The 22,974-nt window shown below is 35.6% G+C and overlaps 1 long non-coding RNA gene across 1 annotated transcript in view; it reads left to right on the top strand.

Moving 5' to 3' along the window:
* Window positions 1-17,749, top strand: part of LOC138709423 (uncharacterized) — a 150,927-nt gene extending 133,178 nt beyond the window's left edge. Inside the window, exon 3 of the long non-coding RNA XR_011334928.1 lies at window positions 17,706-17,749. This is a non-coding gene — a long non-coding RNA (uncharacterized lncRNA). The remainder of the gene's footprint in view (window positions 1-17,705) is intronic.
* The last annotated feature ends 5,225 nt before the right edge of the window (window positions 17,750-22,974 follow it).

Below are 22,974 nucleotides of genomic sequence, written 5' to 3'. Positions count from 1 at the left end.
AGCCATCCCGGCATGACAGAGTGATAAAACTGTGTTGGTTCTGTCGGTCTACTTCAGTTTTTCAAAACAGCGTCAGAAGTGTTGCCAGAGGAATACAGCCACACATTCTAGTTCTCATCATGACAGGTATCCAATTCGAACTCTGTACTACTTATTGCAGGCATGTCAATTGATGCCCACAGGAGCAAGCGCGCGCTTTAGAGCCCAGGAGAGCCTGACCGCTTTACAGCGGAAAGGAAAGAAACAGACGAAAGAGGTGGTATATGCCGCTTGGTCGAGCTATATTCAGGGATGGCCAGCACTGATACAATAGATAAAGGGAAGAAAACTTATTAAAACTGTATCCATGTTAATTTTTAGATTTGCCTGAGAAGTATAAGTGCATTATAAGAATGTAAGTTTTAATTTTAATGCTCATTTTTCACAAGTTTGATTTTTTTATTCGAAAGAAATATTTTCTCAACTTTTCGTATAGAAAAGTGAAATTTTCAGGTATAGGCCTATTTATTTAGTAGCCTTACAGAATGTTTTCGTAGATCTAATATACCGAACATACGTATTACTGATGATAGTGTATTGAAAATTTTGAAAATATTCGCATGGAAATTGTTTGAAAGGAAATGAATTAACAAAGCAACTACTGTTACATCATAAGCAAAAATACGTGCCCATGTGTTGTAAAAATGTCAGCTCTATAGCTTCAGCACATTTCGAGAAAATAATTTAATATTCTGATGATAGGAAGTTGCTCACAAATATCACCTTAAAAGCATAATGCGATAAGAGTTTTGTTATGTAATATTAGTTACACTTAAAACAGATACAGTACCTAGGTAACTTTGCTTTGTACTGTAATATTGTTTTGATTAGTTTATTGATTACATTTGTAAGGCTAAAGATACCATCAATATAAATTCCAACTTATCATGTCATACTCAATCTCTTTCTTTGGAATATCACTTTCTTTATGAATGATGTGTTTCATCCACTTAATACAGTATAATATTATACTACTATGGAATTTAAGTGAATATTCCTTCTTAACTCTCTATTGTGTTATTAAGATTTAAAACACAAGTGCAATATTAAGAAATCAGTGTTAGTACTTTTGTTTTACAGACAATATAGATAATATTAAACAGAAAGAAGCCATATAAAAATAACGACATAAAATTTCACGTTCCGTTTGAAGTTTGTGCACCACTGTTTTCTTAATCCAACAGGTTGCTTATTCATATACACAACCCTTCCTCTTTCCATACTTAGCGCTTGCTGCCCGCGCACTACGTCGAGGTCAGAAAAATGCGCTTGCTTTGACATCACTGACTTATTGTTTCCTCATGCTAGAAGATATTTTCATCTGAAATTGCGTTTTCATAGCGTACGGATCGTTGCAGTCAGTTTTACAAGTAATGTATTCACTCCAACACTGTTATCATTTCTTTCTTTCGACACTGTGTTGTTTTCTCTTCCCTCAAACGATATCCTTGTGTGGCAGTTGTAGTAGTGGCAGTAATAGTAGGCCTAGTAGTAGTAGTGGTGTAAGAATAAATAGGCCTACAATTAAATTGTTGTATGCAAATTTATTATTACTACATTTTGAAATGGCAGGTATTGTAAAATGATTTATTTCGGAATGGGTTTTAAACAATAAACGGAACGTCTTGAAAAAATAGGTGTTTCGAATAATTTACTACTCGTGTAATTTGAGGATGTATTGTTTTATTTCACTCCTTCATAAGAACTACAGGGACATCATTTTATTTTTACTTCAATTTTTATTGTATCTGAGTTTTTTAATGTACTTCACTCCCACCCCTTCTCTACTAATGAAGTTCAACCGTCCTCCACACAGATGCACGACCGCATATACAATCATAGTAGCCTTACGGTCATAGTAAACAGTACGTTCCAAAAATATGTTCGCGTTTTCCAGTGACGAAAGAGCTTTCAATATTGAATCATTTTCGCACAGGTACTGTCGTCCATTTGCCTACGTCGTATCCCGGTTTCCCCCACCAGTTTTTATTCGCCAGCTAGTGGCTGGGCTGTCTTAGCTCTTTTCTGAGAACATAAATTTCTGTTAGGAATTGGACGTCTACGTAATATTATGCAACTGTTTAAAATAACTTAAATAAAATGGCCTTGTTAAGTAATTAACTGTTATGTGATTTCCTCCCTTTCTACGACCCTACGACATAACCACTTGGACGGACAGTAGATACCAGTCTGAGTAATTTTATCTTTTCGGATCGGGCAGAAGTGAAGATTGAATTTACAGTACGTCAGGTACTCTTTTATAGAGTAGGTACAGAATTATTTCAACATGAGTTACTAGTACGAAGGACGAAACTGGTAATTGGGATTAGGTACAATAGTCTATAGTGCGATAATATGCACATAGAACTGAAGCCTGTGTCGAAATGAACAGCCACCATTTTAAAAAATGTGTTTAAATATCCATATTATGATTATTTTTCAATTTAACTTCATTCTCTATATTGTACGCTAATGTACTGTAGACAGTATAATATACACTGCATAATGAATACGTCCACATGGACAGCTCAGTTCGTGAGTAAAAACACTCATTGTTAATACTGTACTGTATTTTGATTAAACAAAAACCTAATTAAAGTGATCAAACTCAAAAGCGCAATATTTCCTAGTTTACGTAAATGGATGAACTACTTTTCTTCCCTCCTATATCTAGTAAAGTGATTTGTTTGTATATTACGTCAGTATCATCGAACTCCAGTCGTGAAAGGAGGTAGCAAACGGCGTTGATCCAGAGGTATAGGAAAGTTAATATTAAAAATGTTAGTAAAAATAAAATGATGTCCCTGTATTTATATGCGAATGCATAAGTTCATAATTACGTTCACATGGAGAAAAAATAATTAATATTATTGCATTACCACATGTTTATACTGTAACCTTTTACACAATTTCATCATCATCATCATCATCATCGCTATCTACGTCACGGTTTGAGCCTTGTGACACGTTCCGTCCCCATTAGAACTTCATCTTAATCTCGGACGACCAACATTTATTCTTCCTAGTGGAACATAAAGAAATGTTTCCTTCGGAATGCGGCTTTCCCCCATCATTATGCAAGTCTTTTACGCGTTGTGCCACTTCTTTCTGAAGTTATTTTCAAATAAATCACTTCTCTTATGTTTTGTTAATAATATTCCTGCCACCGATTGTCCTCTCGAGTGTCATTTATATTTGTTAGTGTTGCTTCAAGATATTTGAATTTTTCCATTTTCAATTTTTATATTTCCATTTCGTACTATGTTCTGGTCACGAGACATAATTATATACTTGTTTTTTCAGTGTTTACTTCCAAACCTATCTCATTAAGGCTGGTTCACAATAAACCGGAAACGAGAATCGGAACGAAAACGAAAACAGTAAAATTGTTAAAATGTGTACATTTAAATGTGAGCATTCATAATTAACGAAAAGCTTGCCGAAGCCCGGGATCGGGAACGGAGAGTTGGCCAAGTTTCAACTTTGGCGTTCACGTTTCCGATCACAGCCCACTAGATTCATTCTATTGCCATCTAAAATATATTTTGTCGTCGTATATTTTGTAGCAAGAAGGCCGTGACATAACCTATGCATTATTTTGTTCTGTGCTGTGCATCATGGAGAAAGTTTTATTTGATGAGATTCTAATATTGAGCGTTGAGGAAAATCCTCACGTTTACGATAAGCGCCGCGCCTCGTATAAAGATGAGAAAATGAAGGAGAATACGTGTCTTTCAATAGCTGCATCTTTGAACACCGATCGGAAGCGAATCATATTTTGTTACTGTATTGGTTGTATTACACACTACATATTCATGCTTCAATTCAATAACTACTGCTGTGTTCATTTTTGTCCTATTACAAATGTTTCTTCTCTAATTATTTTACGTTATGGTAGACTTAAAATAGGTTGTGACAATAAAGATGCATGGGCATATTTATAGTACTGTACCTAATGAAATGTTTCAGTTGAAATTTCGAAGTTGGTTAACCTATGTTTATGTTGGCTGCCTTGTACTCATGAGAGAACGTCATTGGTCAATTATACACAAATAACATCAGAATGCGTAATATTGACTTTAGGGTACATATCGATATGCATAGTCGTCTACGTTCTCGGTTTATTGTGAATCAAAAATTTTCATATTCACGTCCTCTGCTTCTCGTTTTCATTCTGGTTCTCGTTCCCGGTTTATTGTGAACCAGCCTTTACTTGTTTCAAGTAAAATTCCCGTGTCATACATTTCCTACCACTAAATAAAAATTATGGGATGACCGAAAGACAATGAAAGGGGCACAATAATGAACCGCAAGAGACCTGAAACCCAATGCTAGGAAAAGAAGATGGTGATTAAGAAAAGAATAGGAAGAAAAAGCTACTGCGGGGTATATTTACGGCTTATCTGCTTGTCTAATAACGCTAATACTAGATTAGCGATTAATAATTATCACTTCATCGTTTTTTTAGTAGTTGCAGTAGTTTAAAGAGGGTCATAAATAAAGAATAGCCATTATCCAGACTAGACACCCTTGATGGTGTTGCAGCTGGTACGCAGACCGCCCGGATCCGCACCTCCGCGAGAAGAGGGTGCTGCCGGAAGGAACAAGTATTCACGTGGGATTACACCACTTCCGGGATCGTCTTCACTGAAGAGGGGTGTCATGTCGTCTTCATAAGGAAGCAAAGAGTTCGGGATTTCTAAGCCCCTCCACTTCCTGCGCATACCTCGCAGTTCAGTCGGAGGATAATATTGTTACCGTAAGAATGTGGCCAACATATGGCGTAGTAGTTATAGCCATGAAACATTTATTTGTTCCTAGTAAGAGCTCTCACGCTGTAGGTTGTTGGTCACAATTATATTATGAAAAATGCTGAATATCTTTTTTCTGTACAGTTTTACCAGAACGTATTATTTAATGACTATATATGTAGCAGAAATACAATTTCTTTCTTCATTTTGCGTTATGTGACTATCTTCAGTGCAGAGTACATTATTTTCATGAACCATAAACCTGAAATTCCTGTGATTAATGTATAATCAATGCCATTATTATTATTATTATTATTATTATTATTATTATTATTATTATTATTATTATTCAGCATTAGCAGAAATTTGTGACTACCAGTCAACCGGACATTCATAGTGTACTGCCCAAGGGCAGGTCTTTCACTGCAAACCCAGCATTCTCCAGTGATTCCTATTTTCTGCCTTCCTCTTTGTCTCCGCATATGATCCATATATTTTAATGTCGTCTATCATCTGATATATTTTTCTGCCCGGAACTCTTCTCCCGTTCACCATTCCTTCCAGGCAGTTTCTTCTCAACCAGTGACCCAGCCTTTTCCTCTTTCTGATCAGTTAGAGCATCATTCTTTCTTCATGCAATCTTTCCAACATAGCTTCGTTTCTTACTCTTTCCATTTCACATGCTCTATCTTTCTCCATAACCACATTTCAATTGCTTCTATTTGCTTCTCCTCTCTTCGTCGTAATGTCCATGCTTCTGCCACACTCCACACAAAGCACTTCATTAGTCTCTTCCTTAGTTCTTTCTCCAGAGGTCAGCACAAGATACTCCTTTTTCTATTAAAAGCTTGTACGCCCTAATTTCGTTCACGGAAATTTATATCAATCTCATTTCATCATAATCATTTTGGGTATTGTACTTGTTCATGACCTATTCGTTATTACATATTTATTTAGCAGGTTATACGCCCTTTGACACGGAAAATGGTCGCTCTCCTATAGCGTGAATTTGTGTGTCGTTCGGATTATCGCGATATTCACACGGGGAAATACTAAGCATTGAGATCCAAGGATGAAATCAAGTCGTAGCAGCTACGTATCTGCATTTCACGAAATGACATATTCACTACGAAACCTTTATGACTTAGCGATAGAACTCTTTCTTCTCGTTCCAAAGACCGGGCTTCGAATCTCGCTATGTAAAACACACGCGTGTAAACACAGCGTACACGATAATTCCCGAGCTGTTCCGAGGTAGGACAATCTCTGAAGAACGACCAATTTCTATGTTAATGGGTGTACAATATTTTTACATCATCCTGCGCTCATTTTGCTGTCCATTTACCTTCATTCTCCCGTTGTTTCTGTTTTCCCAATCTCCCTCTCTCATTTCTATCTCTCATCAGTCCATCCCTTGTTTACAAATAATTTTAGATAGTGTATTATATTTTATATACAGAAACATATTATATTCGGTACCTAAATATTATTATTATTATTATTATTATTATTATTATTATTATTATTATTATTATTATTATTATTATTACTTTTTTATAATCGTCATCGTCATAATCATTATTTCTCAGAATACATCTGAAAATGCATTACACAATGTTCTGTGTTCAAATTTCCTGTTCTAAAAGTGATAAAAGTCTCCTAATAATGTGGAATACGTCGAAAAATGGGGATAAGAATACTATATGGACTACTACTATCTGTTGCAGTTCTTGAGTAAAAATGTGTGGAATAATTATTTCTGTCGTATAAGCTTTCGTGAAGAGAAAGGCAGAAAATAGGAAAGACTGGAGAATGCTGGGTTTTGCAGTGAAAGACCTGCCCTTGGGCAGAACACTTTGAATGGATGAAAATCTGTAGTGGAGAGAATTATTTGTTTGTTGGAGATTATACACCATCTTTACCTCTTAAGCTAGTTCTTTGGAGTTGCTGACTTCTATTATAATGTCGCCTATTTATGAGAATTTCTACAACTGGAAACCGATATGACAATTCTACTTAAAAAATTAACAGAATGTCCTTTAGTAAAAACCTTAATCTAGTATTTGAACATATTCTTACATCACCACCACCACCACCACCATCACCACCACATTCTTCATCATCTTGTGCTTCAAGGTGAACCGTTACCCCTGTTCCATCTCAGTGGTCATCCTGCCATCGGCGACGAAGTCTTCCTATGTCCTGATTGTCTTTAGAGTTACAATTGTAATGTCTGATAAGCTAGTCTTGCTGGCCCATCCTAAGGATTTACATTTACCTTGTACAATGTTATATTCACCTTTATTATTATTATTATTATTATTATTATTATTATTATTATTATTACTACTACTACTACTACTACTACTAAATTATTGGTTTTCCACCGTATTTAACCATCATTTTAAAGCACTTTTTTAAATTCACTTGTTTTTCACCCTATTAAAACCATCCTCTCCCTTAAACTGGATATTATTTTAATTTAGATAATTATGTTGGTATAATTGTTTCTTATCTTCATGTAACTGTCATCCAAGTAGAGTACACTAGTATTGTATTATGTATTGCATATTCCTTCTCGTATAATATCTCAAGATGTCCATTGCTTAAAATTTTGTAGGAGAAATTTTCATGTAGAAAAGGTTTAAAGGGAGTATGGAAGAAATATTCTTGCAGAATATTTTGAGGATATTTTCTATTTCCGAAAACATTCCCATACATCTCTGCTACTGAGTTCATTGCTGATTTCAGAGTGACTGTATGAGTCACATGAAGTGTCCAATACCTGGATCCATCCGAGATAAAGAGATTTTCTCACGAAGAGTCTCTCTTATCTTCAACAATTGCTATGTAATCCAAGCTTTACTTCCGGCTATCTCATCTGTATGAGACTCCTTTGTCCGTTGTCTTGTCAGTTGGCACTCAACTCATGTCAGATTCTAGCTCGCTGCCTTTCCTAGTGTTAAATCCCTGACAGTTTTGTCTTTTGCTCTTCTTAGGCTACTATACTCTCTATACACAGATGAATACAGTTCATAGGGTATACCGGGATTCTTTCATTAGGAATCTTCTCAATTCTCTTTGTATTCATCTTTAAGGTACTCGTTTCACTCATACTTTCGTTTCGTTACTCATCCTCCAGTTAGTTGGACGTCACATTGATGTCATATATTTTTATTTTTGTGATCAGTAGGAAACATTGCCTAGAGGCGGCCACAGGCTTAAGGAACACATATTGGGCAAATCGCAATATAGCGAACGCAGAAGCTCCGCCCACGACCCCTTCCACTTTTCCCCTACTAGCTCATCAGACACACTACGTGATAGGCGAGTGTTGTGTCGAATGCACATTTCATGCGGGTGGGGGTAACTTCCCCTACTGGCGTTCGCTATATTGCGATTTATCCTAAAATTATTTCTTGATTATATATTGATTATTTTGTCATGTTTATAGCTTGCATTCGTGGATGGCTCCAGCTATAGAACACGTCTTTATTTCTAGTTACAATATTATTTTGCAGTGATAACGTTTTATTGTAAGCAAAGTGAACATATACTTTGAAAAAGTGAACAAATGAAACAAATACAGCATAAACTATCATGCAGGCTATGAGTAAAATGTTGTAACTTCAAGAGTAATTACTGTATTTGTATTTGTAAAATTAGCTTCTTTTTCTTTCTACTGCAGTAGGTGATGAGACTAAATTAATTAATTAATTGTTTAAAAATAATAATTAACACTTGGTACAATAACAATTTCCTTTATGTGTTATATTTCAAGGAAAGTGTCTGTGTTTTCTGATAATTGAAAACTTAAAAATACAGAATAAATACTCTGCTATTAGCAGCTGGCGTTGACAACCAAATTTACTTTTGTCATAAAATTGAGGATGGGCTAGAATAAAAGCCATTTGTGGTTGTATCAGAATTCCCAAGAGCTGAAGATAATTATGACCCTCAGTATGTAACAAATCACAGCATAATAAATGTCAAGTTCTTCAGAATTACAATCCAGTTGAAAAAATTAGATTTGTGTTTCCGATACCATCTTGACATTTTAGCACACACTCAAGACAGTTTTAAGTCCCGTTCTCTTTTAGGGAAAAGTGTCTTGTGTATCTATTTTTCTTTGTTTAATCCTTCCTTCATAAAACAGGTTGGTTCCAAATCGACGGATTTTTACGTAAGTTGCTAAATGGCTGATTTACGGCACTAGATGAGAAGGATTCAAGTTTAAGGAAGTTCGATAAAGTTTTATTTTCTCTGTAACATTGTATGGAGAAAGTATGCTAATAATTAGTTGCATATTATCATTTTTTGGCGTAATCGAAATTTTTTGTATATAGCCTATTTTTATAGCGATGTCTTTACGTGGCTGCCTCATAGAGTGTAGTTTCTCATATTCTTTATGAAGTAAATAATCATAATTATGCTGGTACACGTAATAATTTTTAGTCAAGTGGACGAGAATAATTGAGGACCGTTTTTGCAAAACTTGCTAACTGCAAAATTTTCAAAATTGAGATTTTGGTGAATTAGTTAACATTAGACAGGCCTCTACATGATCCTAAAGGCTTCTTAGGAAAATATTATTTCCTTCACAGTAGTGTGTCAAAGTGTGATCGTTTTTTCAAAACTTGCTTTCTGCTATGTGAGAGCTATAGCAAAACTTGGAGTTATTTTAGTTTTTTGTTTCCTATAAAATTTAGTTTTTATAGTTAGCAAGTTTTGCAAAAAACTGTCCTCAATTACAATAATTATTGTTGGAATAATCTATAGTATCTTTTAATAACAGTTCTCTAGAAATTCCTAGATTCACCGTTTTGAAAGTGAGCAATATATGTAAAGCTCTTGAAGTCTTGAGGCTGTAAGCAAGGGACCGAAGAAAATAGGAATTTCGTCAGGCTGAAAAATTCCCGGAAAAATATATGGGAAAATTTTTCAATTCAGGAAGGTAAATTTTCTTTCTCACATAATTAGAATTGACATACTTTCTTAATCGCAGGGTCGGCCGCACCTTGGTTGTCCATCTTTCGCAGTCTTTGGTACTCGAACCCGAGACTTGAATCGGTATTCGGATCACAACTTTTGTGAAGTTGCAACTCTTGCCATCAAGGTTAACATTATCGTCGTGTTTGGAAAGTATCAAGATTGCGAAAGACAAATGATCGATTTATAAGAGAAATAGTGAACTACAGTTAGGCTACTAGACGATATGTATTATTGTAATATGTAGGAGTAGTTAGTTTTCCCTTGTGTTCAAGCATTGACATACTGAATAATGTGTGCGTACTTGTTAACTCGTTTGATTTTATGTATGGCAAAATGTCTACTATCCTTGATTTTATGTATGGTAAAATTCTGCTCTCCAAATGAGATTTAGTACCATTACGATGTCAGTCAGCTTGGACATCTCGCTTAGTATTCACGAGGTCACGTTGACAGAGTCACAGCTGATTCATCTCTTATCTGTGTCTAGGGGTGCTAATGCAATCTAGAATGAAACAAATGAAACGAGCCTTCACATCATCGCTTCGTATGCCCAGGGGTCAAACGGGTGGGAGGCCATGAAACGTATTCCTTGGAATAGCAACATTTAGGCTCCTCCCCCTTTGTTTAACAAGCAGCTGAGGCCTGAAGACTCATTTGTGTATCATATATTGTTGTCAAACGAGACTTTGTTCCCCTCCTACATGGCCTTGTGTTCAATTCACTTGAGATTTGAAATGTATTCGCTTCCCATTGGCTTTCATGAAATTCAATATTATTCATCGCATTAACTGTTGCTATTAGTACAACATAAGTATATTAATTCATTCATACTTCACTGACTAAGGGCAGGTATTTCACTGCAAAACCCAGCATTCTCCAATCTTTAATATTTTGTTTTTTTAAAGCCTTGGTTTTTCTGAACAGACAATGCGACGTGCGAGGCCGTGTCGCATAAATCCGTACTATATGAGAGATAGTGAGTGGTTTCTATGGCTGCGTGGTGCGCAGACCTCGCATCTCGCAGCTATAGAAACCACTCACTATCTCTCATGTAGTCCGGATTTGTGCAACGCGAGCCTCGCATCTCGCCTGCGTCGGTTCAGAAAAACCAAGGCTTTAATGTCTCTATCATCTAATATCTTCTTCTGCCCCGAACTCTTCTTCCGTTCAGCATTCCTTTCAGTGCATTCTTCAGTAGGCAGTTTCTTCTCAGCCAGTGACCCATCCAATTCCTTTTTCTCTTCCTGATCAGATTCAGTATTATTCTTTCTTCATCCATTCTTTCCAACAGAGTTTCATTTCTTACTCTGTCCGCCCATTTCACGCGCTCCATTCTTCTCCATATCCAAATTTCAAATGCTTCTAGTCGCTTCGTCGTGATGTCCATGTTTCTGCCCCATACAATGCCACATATAATTTTGGATGATAGCATGGAATTTCAGAAGATGATTTATAGCGCGATAAAGAAGAATGGAGAAGAGCAATTGGAATATGTCAAAGACACTGAAACGCAATATATCGCATAATAATAATAATAATAATAATAATAATAATAATAATAATAATAATAATAATAATAATAATAGCTCTCGATAAAAAACAAGCAATGAGAATAATTTGGAATAGTAACATTAGTCTGACAGGAAAGCAATAGAAAATCGGGTAGGTGAACAAGAATAAAATGAAGATTCTGTAACAAAATGAAATCATATATTATTATGATGTACCGAAGTACATATGATATTTCCGTGCAGAAATTCTGCGTCATCATATGATGAGTGGAATGGAGAAAAATTCTCTCCGGCATCGGGACTTGAACCCGGGTTTTCAGCTCTACGTGCTGACGCTCTATCCACTAAGCCACACTGGATTCCCATCCCGATGTCGGATTGAATCCTTTCAGTTTAAGTTCCACCTCTTGGGTTCCCTCTAGTGGCCTACCCTCATGCTCTGCGTCATAGACGTATGACAGTGGAACAATGTCCACACATGTACCTCGGTACATCATAATAATATATGAAGAGTCCACTGCAAGAATGATGGATGTCACTTCCTTGTCGAAAATGAACCAAGACTGTCAATGCATAGCTTAAGACATATAGAATGTACATAGACAGTTATATGGCATTAACACTGATATTCATTGTCCAGTAATGATCGGAAAATCTCAGTTAAGCTTTGAGCGCTAAGGATTTCAAACTTTCAATTGCTTCCCCTGAAAAATGTATTCCAAATGACATCCATCATTCTTGCAGTGGACTCTTCATATGATATGCGAAAAATAATCAGTGATTTAAGACGGCGCTTACTCCGTCGGATCCCGGCCACTTAGTCACTCATAACGAGTGCACATGTGTGGACATTGTGCCACTGTCATACATCTATGACGTAGTGCAGAGGGTGGCCACCACAGGGAACCCAAGAGGTGGAACTTAAACTGAGAGGATTCGATCCGACATCGGGATGGGAATCCGGTGTGGCTTAGTGGATAGAGCGTCAGCACGTAGAGCTGAGAACCCGGGTTCAAATCCCAGTGCCAGAGAGAATTTTTCTCCGTTCCACTCGTCTTTCAAAATGAAATCAGTTTAGTTAAAACTGGAAGGAACATAATAGGACACAGATGTACGAAAATTATGAAAATGCATGATCTAAGATTGGCGCCAATTTCCTCCCAACAAAATTAATAAAAGATGATAAACTCTGTGCCACACTTTAGAAGGGAAAGTAGCGAAACAAACTATAGTTGAGAAAACAATCTCGTAACATGTTCCACGAGGCTGCAATTTGAGAGAGAGAGTTGGGAATTAAAATTTGATTCGTCATTACCGCCACAAAAATGGCTGCCTGCAATTAGAGTCCCTGAACAAACACCACATTGTAGAAGCCAGCTTTTACAACGAAACAAATAGGTTTAATTGCCTCTTACAAAGTTGACAACACTAATTGCCCAGAGGAAGTGTCTTCCCACCTTGTTGCGACTAAAAACATGGCGACATTTGTCACCTGAAGAGACTGTCCTACTAGAATCATTCATTCACGTCTTACAAGTCGCATTCCTTTACTTCTTATTCAAAACTTTAATTATGTTATGCAAATTATTGCGAACCCAACAACGCTATAAAAATGAAAGATGCTGTATAAATCCTATGCATGTATAAATAAGTATACGGAAATTTTAAAAGAGGCGACTTATCTATAGCTACTAATAATAAATGTATAGCCGAAATTTTTCTGGTAATTTTCGATTTTCCAAAAATAATTGGTCCTAAAATATATAATTAGCCGCCCTGAAACCGAAAATCGCTTTTTTGAAATTTTTGTTTGTATGTCTGTCTGTCTGTCTGTCTGGATGTTTGTTACCTTTTCACGCGATAATAGCTGAACCGATTTATATGAAAATTGGGATATAAATTAAGTTCGTTGTAACTTAGAATTTAGGCTACATGGCATTCAAAATATTTTATTTAAAAGGTGGGTTATAAGGGGTTGAATTAAATAAATCGAAATATCTCCCTTATTATTAATTTTCATGAAAAATATTACATGACAAAAGTTTCTTTAAAAATAACTTCCGATAAGTTTTATTCCATGCAAAATTTTGATAGCATTGATATTTAATGAGATAAATGAGTTTCAAAATTACAATAACAACGCCATCTAAGGCGGTGTAATGAAATAAAAAACAAATGACTTCGTCTATAAGGGACCTTGGACAACAACAACCGAAAGCTATGAAACATACGGTAGCCTACAGAGAATGTTTCTGTGTTTGTATGAAGTAATATCGGAAGCTAAATTAACCGATTTGTATAATTAATTATTAATTCACCATTGGAAAGTGTAGTTTCTCTAGATTGACATAATGCTATAATGTTATTACAGTAACTTCTGACTGAATCGAGGACAAGTAAGATTAAAATAGCTTCTTATGCACAGAAAACTTGATAGGCATTCGTTTCCTGTATTTCCTAAAATAATTTTTATGACCAAATGAGTGGTCTCTGGATCAAAATGTTCGCATTTTAATTTTTTTAATAGAATTTAAATTAACATAATAAACGATTTATCCTTCTATCAAACACGAATGTTCCCTGGATCAAATATCCTATTTTAATTATGTAATTACTTTATAGTTATTCCTAACGGGTGCAGCGGAGCGCACGGGTACGGCTAGTAAAGAATGTAGAAATCTAAATCTTACTGTTTTCAGACTACGTTCTCTGCTGCCCATATAAAAACCAAACTTCTTCCAAATATGTATGTATGTATGTATGTATGTATGTATGTATGTATGTATGTATGTATGTACGTACATATTATCATCATCATCATCATCATCATCACCACCATCATGTAAAGATACAGACATAGAACAGTTGAATCAAATACGAGTTTTATATCATGTGAGAAACACAAATTTAATATTTAACATTGTACGTCATCTGTGTTCTAGTCCCTAAGTGGGAGTATGACGCAAAAATGTATTATCGCGTCAGGTTGTTGGTATATACTATGCTCATAAGCTCTTTCAGAATTTTAAAACAACAGATAATCATCTTCATATTCGCAGCAAGTTCTCGAAGAAGAAGTAAAGAGAACAGACGACAACAAAAAACGAGTTTGAAGCATTAGTGCAGTATGAGTGCTATGGCCTCATAAATTCCGTTACGCCTATCACACTGGAGGGGAAAGTTGACAGCTGTTAAAGTTCAATTTTTATTGCAGACAAAATGTCATTTTTTCTAGGTGCCGTTAATTATGTATAATTAACAGTACTGTGTACATAGCATACTTCCATATACAGCGTGATTCTTTGAGATCTCCACGTCACTGGGAAAAAGTCTCCAACCAAGGCCCCTATTCTACCCCCCTTTTAAAATTGTAACAAAAATTTAATAAAATAATTACAAAATTACTAATTTCATCATAATTACAAATAAATAATAATTTAATAAAAAATTCCAATAAAAGAATTAAATGCTAATAAATAAAAACACAAAAAAATAAAATTTTAACAAACTTAAATTTGTTTTTTTGATAGTATTGTTGCTATTACTATAATAATTGTTGATAATATTACATTAATTACTTCAAAATGGATGTATTTAGATCAATTAATTTTGGGATAGAGTCATTCTTCCACATCCCAATAATCTGCCATTTCACGTCAACACTTCTGAATTTCCACCCATTTTTACTTTTTCAAGGAAGAAATCTAACCTTTTCACACTTATAGCAAACGCCACAACTTTTTCCTAAAATGTAGGGAATAAGCTGATTGACCATTATTAACAACTCCCTATGTTAGGATGTAAGTGGCAGTGGCGGTCTAGTTCAATTTGCTGCTAATGTCGAACTCAAGAGAGAATGGCAATTTTTCCTAAAAAAAAAATAATAATAATAATAATAAATCTGGATTTTAATGCGTAAACGAGGTGTCACAATTTGTTTAAACAAAAAGTAATATTTGCACAAGAGGCCTTTCAGATATTTCTAACTCTGTCCCAAAATTCATTCTGCAGTAAATAATTTTTCTCCTACAAATCCACCGAATTTCAACGATTCATAATTACGCAATAACTATTTGTAAATGCAGTTTCATGATAGTTATTATGTAAAAGGCCATAAGAAAATAATTGTTTCATATCTGAAAGGACTGTATACGCTGCAAAACATCCTTCATTTTAGATTAATTTAATTTAATATGTTACCATTTTAAATATGTACATTCATTAACGTTTTATCTCACATTTTATATTTTATATTTTAATACAATATGGTTAATGTAACCCATTGCACATCAGTATAACAGTTAAATGGAGGTAATAATGATCTGAAGATGGTTTACAAAACCGAAAACGTTAATCAAGTAGAATTAAATAAAAATATCACATTATTATATAAGATAAGTTTATGACGGACTTAAAGAAAATATTGTTAAAAAATTAATTTTTCAATTAGTTTCTATAGCAGAAAAATTGTTATATAATCCGCAGTTTGAAAGATAAAAAAGAGATTCGTTTGCATTTGGTCCCTTTATAAACATAAGGAGCTTTCACATAATTATAAGGACAGGAATGAGACATATCTTTCGAAAGATGTCCTTAAAATTCTGGTAGAACCTATACACTCACCGCCTGCACTACACTCTGAGTAAGACAAACTAAGTGATCTACGCTTCACGGCACTAGCGACATCGGAGCGAATAACGGCAAGTTAAGGGCTTATCATTGTGTGTATATAGGCAAATACACAGGATGATTTACGAGAATTTATCGTTCCTCACGGAGCTTATTTCCGAAGACATTCTGAGCAAAAACTGTCATATAAGCATTTGTCCTAATCTCAATATTTTCAGAGTTACACTAATTTGAAATGTATTGTAAAATAACATTATTCTTGAATTTTACGGGTAAAGGAATATTACAGATAAAGAATGAACTATTCAGGAGTATCATTTCTTTCATTAACTAATATTCTGAAGCTAAAAATGTGTTGTGAATTCCATAGTTACTTCGTACATTTTTTTTTCGATTGTTAACTACAAAATTACATTTCCTTACGCATTTATCACAACAGTTGTTACAAATCACTTGCAAATTCTTCAATACTGTATGTTAGGATGTATAATTAAACTGTAAAGAATCAAGGTCCTAAAGTCGTATGATTTGTAACAATTTTTGTGATAAGTACGTAAGAATGATGTAATTTTTTAGTTAAAAATTGAAAAATAAAATCTGTACAAAGCAATTAAGAACACATTTTTAGCTTCAGAACACTAGCAAATTACAGAAATGACACTTCTGAATAGTTCATTCTCTATTTGTGATATTTTTTACCCTTAAAACTAAAGAAAGAAGGTATTTTACAAATATCGTCAAATTAGTGTGACTTTGAAAATAGTGAGATTAGGAGAAATGTTTATATGACATTTTTTGCTCAGAATGTCTTCGGAAATAAGTTCCGTAAGTGACGATAAATCCTTGTGAATCACTCTGTATACAGGGTGTTTCAGGGCTAGCGTTAAAAACTTTCAGGGATGATGGGGAAAGGCACATGTATCAATTTGAGGTAAGGAACCCTGGTCCAGAAATGACAGAGTCGGAAGTTACAAGCAAAAATAGTTGTGTGGAAATGAAATAATTTTATTCCTTTGTACACCTTATTTATGTGTATTTATCTGTACATCTTACACATACTGTATTCCTCTGACGTTGCTTACGTTGTCGACAGCAGTGTATGTGTACAAGTTGCAATGTCCAGTCGATCAGTCCTAGTGAAATGGAGGAATACACAAGAGCGGAATATGCAGACATGATTTTCGAATACGGATGAGCCGATGGGAACAGTAGACAACCTCACAGATTGTATCGGGGCAAGTACCCACGTAGGAGACATCCGGCCCATACCATCTTTCCACGACTGTTCCAAAGGTTAAGGGAAGGAGGGCACGTGGTGCCAAATTACAATTCCATTTCCACACAACTGTTTTTGCTTATAACTTTCGAGTCAGTTATTTCCGGACCATGGTTCCTTATCTCAAATTGATACATGTGCCCTTCCCCATCATCCCTGAAAGTTTGTAACGCTAGCCCGGAAACACCCTGTATAAGATTGATACCACCATCCGTCGTCTTATTTTCTTGCACTTCTTGTAAGAGCGTTTGTAAATTGAACATTTGAGCTGACTGCAAGCTGTGTTCTGTTTAGAATTATCTCGAAAGAAACAATAAGTCATTATGTAAGACGAGCGTCCTTCGTAACCTTAGATCACCAAGGTGACTACGACGAAACAGTTGGTAACCTTACAGGCTTACAGTGCACTAGGTAGAGAATGTGTGTAATTTTTACACTAGACTACACTTAAACAATTAAGTACTATGTAGTACCTTGTGATTAATCAAAGTTGTTTTTGCTTTTCAGGTGAGTCCTTCTCGAATATCCGGCTAATCCGTGCTTAGTGAGCCCTGTTGGTGAGTCGTTCGAAAGCAATAAGGATTAAGTTTAGAATAATTTATTGATGAGTTATCTTACAGGTTTTATTTGAGACGCAAGCGATACATTTCGCTGTATGAAATAATTGTTTATAATATAAAAACAAGATGAATAACTATTTCCAACATAGGCTATCACCGAGATGTAAAGTATAAATTGAATTTGCGTTTAGTTGTACAGTGTCCTGTGATTTGTTTATATGTTTTCATATCAGAATATCCTATACGAAATTCACTACAAGAGGCAAAGATAAAAGCTGTAAAGTTAGTCAAATTATCAGGAACGGAATAATCGTGCTCCCTTAAAATGTTTTATTCTACGCAGTGAAGAATCCGAGTGAATTTAGGAATGATACGTTCGTCTTAAGCAGGTGTGTGGGGATGGCCCGAGGTGTCAGTTCCCATTGCATTGTTGTGTCAGTTGTTTCTCACGTGTCGCCGGTATTTCACCACGTTTCCCTCTCTTATCTCATAATTACAATTCTTCCTGCATGGTCTGGTGTGTTGAAATTACTCGCTGAAATGAACTATCTTGTCTATATTTCCATGGTCTGAGGGATTTGTGTTACTGAAAATTTGAACATGATTTAAACAGTTGAATTGTAATTAAATCTGTGGTACCTTAGGGAAAATGCTTAGAATTTTTAGTATTTTTGTATAAAAGTGAGTCATGGACAATTCAAACAAATGACAATACAGTAGAGCATCGATTATCCGAATACCGATCAACCGAAACATCGATTAACCGAAAGCATTCCAGTTGGCAAATTTGAATTTGTGCGCGCGCCATGTAGAAGTTTCGCAAGCGCTGTTGGCGAGATTTAGCGCCAAAAAAAAAGTTTGGACCTTTTTTCTAAAATTTAGGCCTACTTCAATGGCCATTTTGAACTTGTTAAACTAGGCTAGTCAGTTTTCTGTATTATTTGTAAGACGTGTGATACAAAATACATACTCGGCATACATTCTCGATCCCACCATCAGATTTGAGACACATGCAGATCAACCGCATGAGGTGGACAGTGAAAAGAAACGGATCTATGAACCAACAATCCCGTTCTATAAAGATAAATATAGCCTGTTCCACATTGATGTAATAGGTCTGATGGTGGGAGCACGAGGTACCATACCCTCCTTCTTTGCCAACAAATGTAAAAACCTGGGCCTAACACACAGCATTGTGAAGGAAATAGCCATTAGTGCCCTCAAAGGATCGGTTCAGATATTGAGAAATCACTTGTATGGGAGTGATAATTGAAATTTGAAGTTATCTTAACCGATGGCTGTTGATTGGTTTAGATATCAATGCCAATACGTAAATCCGTACTATTATTTTTCTCGCGGTATATGGCATTCAAATCATTCTAACCTATCTGATGATATTCCCCCCCCCTCTCTTAACTGTAAATGAGCACAAACGCTACTTAGGTGTAAATTTTTCTGACATTTTGTATATTCGATTATCTCATCGTTTCAAATGGATATAATTTTACCTTTTAGGTCTGTTTCCAAATTGTATGTAATACGCTTTGTCAAATCTGGCAACCTTTTCATAAGGGAAGCTAACTTTCTTCTTCTCAGTTTTGTGTTTATATCAGTGTTTCTTTGTTTCATACTGCTCCTTTGACACGGCACGATTTGTTTTCATAAATGATCGGTTATCCGAAAAATCAATTATCCTTCCCCAGTTGTTTCGGATAATCGATGCTCTACTGTAAATCAGTAGCATTGAGGTTACGTAATGTCTTCTTTATCATAGAAAAAGATATTTCATTTTCATTTTTGCGATTTCACTAGTCAGTGAAAAGTCAATGATAAATGTAAGGAAAATCGGAAAAAGAGTTAATTGATTGGAGAAAGAGTATATACACTTTTTTTACTATTAAAAACACTGGCTTTCGTAACGTGCTCTTCAGTTCGCGAAGGAGGGGCAACACGGCAGTCATTCCCAGTAAAAAGTCAGACTTTTTACTTTTACAATATAAATATGTCGATTAATTAAGCATATTTTGTTCACGACTAAATACATTTTCCATGTACCTTGGCTTCGTTACATTATATGTATGTATCTAATGTCTACCAACTTCACTTTATACGTGATTTGGGTTCTGCATATTGCGGATAATGGCAGGACTGTGACCCATTTTCAAGTTGCACACCACTTCGGCGGGCTACGTTATGCATGATGTGTATCTGTGAAGAGTTATGTCGTGTACTTGGATGAAGTCCACACCTGTGGAGTAACGGTCAGCGCGTCTGGCTGCGAAACCAGGTGGCCCGGGTTCGAATCCCGGTCGGGGCAAGTTACCTGGTTGAGGTTTTTTCCGGGGTTTTCCCTCAACCCAATACGAGCAAATGCTGGGTAACTTTCGGTGCTGGATCCCGGACTCATTTCACCGGCATTATCACCTTAATATCAATCAGACGCTAAATAACCTAGATGTTGATACAGCGTCGTAAAATAACCCAATAAAATAAAAAAAAATGTACTAGGATGAATGTATGTATTAGTGTAGTGTATGGAATGAGTGATGGTGGTGATGATGATGATGATGATGAAGGCAGAGTGGGAAACCCGATGCCGGCATGTGGTCTACTCCTGTCGAAATAGCATCAAGTGGGCCGCCAGGCTTAACGTCCCCGTCCGACGGACGTATCACTAAAACAGAGGCACTGCAGCATTAGTGGCATTCTTCATATGCACTGCAGAGATATTTTGGATTTAATCCAGGCATATTGATGCACAATCTAGTGATTAGGAATTCTGCACCGCCATCTCTCCTAGCCCCGAGGTAGAAATTCGAACCCGGACTGGCTAGTCTGGAGGAATCGTTACATTATACTGTAGTATAATTATAGAAATTATCAACACACAATGCTACTCTTAATAATAAAATTAACATCTTGGGTATTGAGGAAGTGTTTTGCCCCTACGGACGTGAAAACCTGCGAGATTTCCTGTTGTAACATGCTTCTCACAGGAATCACGCCTTCCCCATTCGGTCCGTACAATGCAGATTTTACAGAACATTAATTTCCAACATTCGCCATAATAAAATCCACGTTTTAGGAACACCCTAGCCCGAGATTTCCCTTCACACATCACTTGGCCGGACCGGTCCTTCTGCTACACCTTACTAAACTACCATGCACTTCCGCCTTGGTTCTTAGTTCTACCAGATGTATAAAATGGGGCGGCAGAAACACTGTTTTAACTGTTTGTATTTTGAACAAGTATGTTGACTGACTTTACGTGAATCCGCGTTAGAATTACCACACAGAAACTTGTTCCTAGGGAAACCATTCTTCATAACATAAAACTATACTGAAATAGACTCATTACAGTGCACTTATTGTTACTCAGTTACATTACAGTGCAGTTTTGCGAAGGCTTTGGAATAATATTGCTCTAAATTTTCAATGCAAAATATATTGTATTTACAGTTTTAAAAGTATGCCCGCACTACGAGCGTGCTAAATTAGCCCCGGTTATCGACTGATTACTTGTACAGGATTCATATCATATCATATCATATATCATATCATATATCATATATCATATCATATCATATCATATCGCTAACACTGATTTATGAATGCGAAAAACGTTAGTTTGCTGATTATCCACTGGAAGTCCGCGCTAAGAATGTCTGTGAATATGGCCCATGTTTCTAGTTCATTTTTAAATAAAATTCAGAAGGTCTTTTGTCATAGATCAATTTTGTAACTTTGTACAGTGAAGCTTATGGAGCAAATTTGTTATATTAAATTAACTACGCAATAATGTTTGCAAAATATGCCATATTTATTGCAGAAAAATCGTAATTATTAAGGAATTGGACAATAACCTAAAAAAAAAAAAAAAAAAAAAAAAACACAATACTGAAATTCTTTCGTCAGTTTTGTATAATTTCACAATCTTGCCGCAATGGCGCTCTGTTACGTGACAAAGATAGTGAATGTCAGGTGGATGTTGATTCTTCTGCTCTCTAGCGAGAGAAGGAGGAAATACACACTAAAACGCGGCCTGTGTCGGTGGTGGTCGGATATCAATCGGGAATTCAGTATGCTTCTTTCACGACTTTTCACGTGAAATGAAGAATAAAATTCACTTGAATATAATATAACTTGAGAACCTGCCTTTTCCTGGTAACCTAATAATAATTATTATTCTGCCCATATTTCGATTCACATATTAGTGGCACTAGAAACAATGCTGTAACTTTTTGAGATTAAAATATTTTACCTTTATGGCTTCTTTGTTTACCGAATGATCGCCCTGGGTGGCGCAATTGGTATAGCGCTGGCACTCTATGCCCGACATTGCAGGTTCGATCCCGGCCCAGCTCGATGGCATTTAAGTGTGCTTAAATGCGACAGGTAAGTGTGCTTAAATGCGACAGGTTCATGTCAGCAAATTTACTGGCATGTGAAAGAACTTCTGCGGAACAAAATTCTGGCACACCAGCGACGCTGATATAACCTCGGCATTTGCGAGCGTCGCACAGTGGTCAATTTCTCGATTTTAGGAGGACAAAATTATTTTTTGTTCTCTACTGGCAATAGCATCGGTTTTTTTTTTACTTTCCTGTTAGTAATTGACACTCTTAAGATTACAAGACGTAAAATTTAATAATAATAATAATAATAATAATAATAATAATAATAATAATAATAATACTATCAAAATACATGCGATACAACTAGAAGTTAACTTAACTAAATATCAACTTCATGTTGATAATGATAATGAAAATATAATATTTATTATTATTATTATTATTATTATTATTATTATTATTATTATTATTATTATTATTATTTATAATTTTTACGAACATGCCCTACTGTTACAAGATATTTAGATACAACTAATTTATAAACATTGTTAACTTTTACAAATATTATATACATTACCTGATATTATTGTAAAATGAAGACGGTATTCTTTCCCATCAATCACAGGAAGAGACGGCCTTAATCACTACCCTCTTCTGAACTCCCATCCGTTGAACCATGGGCAATGCTGTCCAGTCTCGGTGTTTCCAACAAACCTAACACTTCACTGCCAAGGGAACTTTTCTTTCTTGGTAATTTCCTTTTGGTTGAAATAAGCGGGTCAGAAGAAATTAGAAGCATGTGCAAAAGGTCCTTGTTACAATTTATTCTTGAGATTTTTCGAGTGTTGTGTTCTCGGAAAA

This window comes from Periplaneta americana, chromosome 1 (assembly GCF_040183065.1).
Source record: "Periplaneta americana isolate PAMFEO1 chromosome 1, P.americana_PAMFEO1_priV1, whole genome shotgun sequence".
In the NCBI taxonomy this organism is placed as follows: Eukaryota; Metazoa; Arthropoda; class Insecta; order Blattodea; family Blattidae; genus Periplaneta; species Periplaneta americana.
The sequence above is the reverse complement of the archived record's forward strand: the minus strand, read 5'-3'. Positions and strand labels throughout refer to the sequence as shown.